Source organism: Hibiscus syriacus, unplaced genomic scaffold (assembly GCF_006381635.1).
Source record: "Hibiscus syriacus cultivar Baekdansim isolate YM2019G1 unplaced genomic scaffold, ASM638163v2 tig00014673_pilon, whole genome shotgun sequence".
NCBI classification, from domain to species: Eukaryota; Viridiplantae; Streptophyta; class Magnoliopsida; order Malvales; family Malvaceae; genus Hibiscus; species Hibiscus syriacus.
In genome coordinates, this window is record NW_024062333.1 from 46,325 (window position 1) to 53,220 (window position 6,896).

A 6,896-nucleotide genomic window follows, 5' to 3' on the forward strand; every position below is an offset into this window, starting at 1 on the left:
GATTTATATACATAGGATGTACTTGTCTCTAAAAGTATATGTTGTTTACAGGGATGTATACATGATTTTATGTCATGAGACGAATTATAAAATTTTAGAGCACGAAAATAGATCATCAATTCAAAATATAAAAAAATAAATTGTATAAAAACTAAAAAATTCTAGGGGACAGTCGCCCCCTCCCCACATCTCTCAGTTCACTTCTAATTATTTATTTATATTTTCGGTATAAGTACATAAAAAGTGGATTGTATGCTAGAACAAGTGGTAAATATCAAATTTACAATGATAAACACCAAATTTGAAAAGAAAATTAACTAAACAATATCAAATTGAAGAGGTAAATATGATATTGAATGATCTCAAACTCCAGTGACACAAAAATTCTTTAAACTAGAATAAGTGGGCTGTATGCTAAATTCATACTTTTTCACGTACATTATCATAATGTTATTACATATCTAATCTAGAGTCTAGATACGCATATCAAATTAAGTAAAATATTGCCTTGCGTATATAAAATGTACAAGAAAATGCTTTAGAAATTAGAGGTTTTTTATCCTTAATTTGTTGCAGAGTGTTTAAAATATAGTTTTTTCAAAGTTCAGGACTTGAAAATGTGGAATTTCGTTGGAAGTATGTGCATATATTATATCTCAAGTTATAAAATTTTGTTAGCTAGAAGTTAAACTTACCCTTTCAAATGAAATTTCATTAAATTATTTGTAGTGCAACATAAGTTTACAATATCTTTTGCATAACAATTACTTTGGTTGCACCAACCAAACAACACTTCCACCAATACAATCACTTCCACATTATAATCAAATTAAACGTAAAAACTAATTAGAAATTGAATAATTATTGTATTTATATAAAACTAGTACATCAATCAGCTAATAGTATCATACAATCCGATTTTTTATGTCAAATCATAAAAAATATAATATTAAATGCAAAAGCGTATGTGAATCTTATAATATATTAAAACCTTAAATATTTTGGTTTTGATCTTTCAAGAAGATATGTTTCCTCTCTTTTCGTAAAACTCCCCATTGAACATAAGACAAGTTGCCTATATTTTGGGACCATTAAATTTTTTTATAAACTGGATATTAAATCAATTTATAAGTATTTATAATTCTACATCTCATCAAATTATAAATACAACTTATGATATTTGTACTTTATTTCCATGACACAATAATAATATGACACATGTAACATAATAAGTCACTTAATTTTGTATCATACTTTAAAATAACATTATACATATGTGCTCACAATTACAGATTTTAATCCAACATCAATTACATGTAGGGATGGGCACGGGACTCGAACCTGACAGGTTTCGACCCAATCGAGTTGGGGTTTTTTAAATTATGGGTTCGGGTCGGGCTTTTTAGAGGATAAGTTCGGTTCAGTTTTAGGGTAAAAAATAGTCGAACCGACACAATCCGATATGAAAAATAATATAATTATACCTTATATATTTAGAGATAATTAGAATAATACCTCTATTTATATTATTTTTTACAATTAAGTCTCTATTTTATTGAATAAAATTAATAATTTTATATTATTTGGTTCAAATCGGAGTCGGAGTTGGGTTTTATCTCAAAAGTGGGTTGAGTTTCAGGTCGAATGAAATTATCCTAAATTTGAGTTGAGTCAAATTTCTGATAGGGGGTCTAATTAAACTTTTCGGTTCGAATCGAATTGGCCGAAACCCTAGCTCACCCGACCATGCCTACCCCTATTTACATTAATACTACCGTGTCCTTATTGATTTATTCATATATGATTATATAGTTCGAAAGACATTTTGCATCACTAGAAAGGAAGTAAACTTTCCAAAGGTCAATGGTTTGTTTGCTTGGTTTCTAATTAATCAACAAGGATGGTAAACTTTCCAAATGTCATTTATATCTTGAAATTCTTGGGTATTATGGTTTTGATCTTTTAAGAAAATAGTTTTTTCTTGTTATAAAATTTTATGATAGGATGGAAAGAAATACAAGTTAACATATTTCTAAGGAATAACTAACTCTTTTTATATATTGAATATTAAATCAATTTATAAGTATTTATAATTTTATCATTCATCAAATTATAAATACAACTTATTGTATCTACATTTTACTTCTATGACACTTCGTATCTACATTTTACTTCTACGACACTTCAATACTATAACACGTGTAACATAAATGATCTCTTAATTAACAAAATTAGGAAACTTGAACATGGTTGGATTCACCACACTGTACCCTCCATCGACCAGGAGATTGAGTCCACTCACATAATTTGCTTCGTCACTGGCCAGGTATAGAGCGGCCTTGGCTACACATTCTGGCTTGAGAATTTCACCTTTAGATTTCCCATATTGCTCAATTTCAGTTCTACAATCGATCTCGTCTACAGTAATCCCGGAAAGCTCGTTACGACGCCGTAAGGCGATATACAATTTACTCTTATTCCGTATTGTCCCAAATCAGGCGTCAAGTTCTTAGCCAGTCCCAGAATTCCATACTTGGTTGCTGCGTAACTGTGGGACGCAAGCCCTGCAATCGAAGTGCAAGCACTGGCGGTGAAGAGAATACAGCCTTTACGTTGGGGTATCATTACCCTTGCTGCATGCTTGGCTCCAAGGAAAGCACCAATCAGGTTGACTTCAAACATCTTTTCCAGGTCAGATTTTTTAGCATCCAAAATCCCTCCGATTGTTGGGTGGTCCATGATGCCTGCATTGTTGTACATAATGTCGAGTTTCCATGTTTGGTGATGGTGGTGTCGATGAGATTGCGGATGTCGTCTTCATTCGATACATCGCAATGGATGAAGCAAACGTTTTCACCGAGCTTGCCGGCTATGGTTTGGCCTGGCTATCTTGGATATCAGCAATGACAACTTTGGCACCATTTCATGGAAAACATGAACAGCACTTGCTCCAATCCCACTGGCGCCACCCGTTATAATCGCCACCTTGTCTTCAAGCCTGAAATTTGATGATTATGCATTCGTGCAAATGAAACTTATGATCATCTTTAGAAATTTGAAGATTAAATTTGTTAAAACTAACAGTTGCTTCAGAAACTTATATACTAGTTCTTTGTTACCTCTTCTGAGACATTGCAATGCCTACTTTCACACGTCTGTGAAAATTATAATTTAGCAGGAAGTGGAAGAAGCTAGAGGATTGGCTCTTGCGTATTTTCTCTCAGTGGTCCAGGCATTTATGTATGTGCATATATATACTAGTAATTAACTATACTTCACCCAGAACATTTTATTGGTTCATTTTATGTCGGTCAATGGGAAAAACTCGTTTTTAATTCTGAAGAACAGAATTGACAATATTAATACCAGTAATTACCATTACATACGGGTGTAAGATTTTATGTTGGCGATGAGTTTAAATAATTTCAAAGGGATGTATTTATAAAATTTAAAAGAAAATAGATTAATAAAAAAAACATAAGGATAAATTACACGTTATACCTAAACTATCAATTTTTATCCGTTTTAGTACCCAAAATTTCAAAAATTTAAAATCATATCTAACGTTTATTTTTGTTTTGCTTTAGTTCATCGCCGTTAAAAACTTAAGGGTGATTTGCACGTGACACCTTTTTTATGGGTAAATTGCATCATTTATCACTCAACTATATTTTCACTCCTATTTTGGTCACTAAAGTTTAAATTGTTTAATTTAATTATATAACTTTCAAATTACTTCTAATTTAATCACACTAACTTTTGAATTTCTTTTTATTTTTAATTATATATTAATAAAATAATAAAAAAATCATGTCACAAAAATTATTAATAAAATAAATTAGAGTGATTAAAAATATGAGTAATTTAAAAGTTGAGTAGTTAGATTGAAAATTTTCAAACTTTAGTACCAAAAAAGGAGTGCAAAGATAGTTGAGTGATGAATGATGTAATTTACCCATAAAAATACAATGTCGTTAAGTTTTTAACGGCAAGATACTAAAATGAAACGAAAAATAAATGTTAGGTATGATTTAAAAAAATTAAAGTATAGGTACTAAAATGGATCATAACTAATAATTTAGATATTAAACACGTAATTTATCCAAAATATAAAATATTTAAATTATATAAAAATTTAAAATTTTGAGGTGAATATCCCGCTAATTCTTCGTCTATCCCTTATTATAATATTTGGGAGAAAAAGTTAGAACTTCAACCAGAGAACATGCGTTAATTTAAAAAGTTTGAAACATATGGGAAATCATTATAGCAAACTCTTACCGATAATCCTCTGAATTACCAAATCCACGAATGTCATCCATTTTTGCCCTTAACATTTTTTTAGAAGTTACGAATTATAAATTTAAACTATTCATTTCTCTTAATTAAGGATATTTTTTTTACTTTTTACAAATTACATACTAGAATTTCAAATATTCATTTGTTGAATTATAGAAAAGATTATTGTATCCCGAGAGTTGTTCATGGTTATGGAACGATGATTGGCATAATCTTGCGATGATCATTTGCGTGAAAAATAAATAAAAACAGAAGTTCACGTTGATAACATAGCAGGAAAGGAAACATCCGTACAAGTTACCAACAATGCTAATTTTTAGTATTTATTTCTTTAATACAAAACGTACAATATTTTGTCCTCCCTGTTCCTTAGGGTTATTATTGATTAATCCAGATTGATCTGGATCGTACACTTAGTTTTTGAGTGAGACTTCCAACAGAGATTTCTGCAACATAATAACTTAAACTCGAGACTTTTTGAACAATATCAAGTTTTATCACTTGAACCAACCCCGTTGATGTTTTTTTTATTCATCAGAAAATATACTATTACTTTTGAGTTGATTCTCTTAAAATAAAATAAAAATTATTTGTAGCGACAACTTTCGTATTTTCTTTATTTTTAGCTATTACTATATTTTTCTCTTATTTATGGGTGTAGGGACGGACGAAAAATTTTATGTCAGAAGGTCAAATTATAAAATTTTTGAAGAGATAAACATATAAAATTTTAATAGCGAAAATAAATTATCAGTAAAAAATATAAAAAAACCTAATTATATGAAATTTAAAATTTTCAAGGATTCCCTACTAACCGTCTCGGTCCATCCTGATGACATGTGTGAATAAATAATTTTCATTAAAAATATTATAATAATTATTTGAGCAAATGGTATTTGGGGATGATAAGAATTATATATAATTGTTGCTTTTATTTATTCATAATCAGTATTATATAAATATTTTATTTAAAGATTATAAATAAAAATATGAACATGGAAAATATGCTTATAATGATACTAATTATCGTTTAAAATAAAATATTTTAATAATTTTTAAATTACTTTAGACTCAATTAACTCAAAACATTAATTTAATCAGATGTTTTATATAGTCTTGTTTTCGTGTCTAACGTAGAATGTTAAATATGTAGGGATGGACCAAATGAGGGTAGTTGGGGGCTGTCGTTAGAGGGTTTAAAATTGGATATTTGTATTTTGGGTATTTGAAATATTGAGTATTCAAATTTTTTAGATATTAAAATATCGTATGTGTCATATTTTATTTAAATTATATTATTTTAAAAAATATAAAAGTCTAAAATACATCAGTCATACATAAATTTCAAATTTCAAATTACATAATTAAAAGATAAAATGTATTTAAAAGAATAAATAAATATACTTAAATATAAATTATTTCAAATTAAACAATAATTTGATAAATGAAATAATTTATAAATTTAGAATTTAGATTTTATGGTGAAATAATTTAAGAATTATGATATAGAACGTTAAGGTGAAATAATTTTAAGAATTAATATAAAAAAATTAATATTAAAAAAATAAAAAATTAAAATTGGGTACCAAATAGTCAGTAGTCAGTTAAGAGGAATTTGTGACCCGTGCTTGATTCGAAAACCATAAAAATAATGGATCAATACTCGACCAACAAATTCAACTATAAAAGTTTTAAATTCTATATATGTTAATTTTTTATATTTTCTATTCTAAATTATTATTTTTTTAGAATTTTATAAATTTGTTATACCTTAAAATTTTATAATTTATTCTCTAACATAAAATTATGCATTCATATATGAAAATATGAAAGCTGCGAAGTAAACGAAATCGAATAAAATGAAAAACCAGGTAGATGGTTAAATTGACAAGGAACATATATGAAGTAGAAGAGTCACATGAAAAGGAGACTTATCGCCCTCCTTACTTGTTCAAGTTATCCACAGGTTGCTGATTCTTATATTGGCAAGCATCGGCAAAAACTATTCCATGGATGACTTTCATCAATAATTAATTAATTAATTTCCCAAATCAATGCTCTTTCTATTTCCCAAAATCGACTAATTTACCTAACGGTTTGTAGCAAGAGCATAAATTTTCACACTTCTCGAAACAGGGCTGAATTAAAAGGAGCCGATGAAGGGTATTATTTTTAAAAATTTTAAATTTTTATATTTTAGATATTTTAAAATTTTATTGATAATGTTTTTGTTCCTTGAAATTTTACAAGTGTGTTGTTCTTTTTATAATTTATAACTTTTTCTCTTAACGTAAAATCTTGCTTCCGTCTCCTATCGAAAATCTTCTTCCCATGCGTTAGTCCAGAAACTAATGGAATGCCCTAGTTATCAACGCGTCCCACTCAAGAGTGAACAGAGAACTTGCATCGTTTAAACGGACTGATTTTACGACTATCATATCAATTACAAATGTGCATTAAAACAATAAACTTATAACTCATATGCTAAAATAAATCATCACATAATACATCAGTTATTATATGGACACAATTAATCAAAATAAGACAAATAATAAGAAATATTTAGTTATGAAACTTAGATCATGGGATTAGCATAA

General features: G+C 28.3%; 1 pseudogene; it reads right to left on the minus strand.

The window, feature by feature from the left end:
- Positions 1-327: 327 nt before the first annotated feature.
- Positions 328-4,322, minus strand: LOC120207376 (annotated as a pseudogene).
- Positions 4,323-6,896: the final 2,574 nt, after the last annotated feature.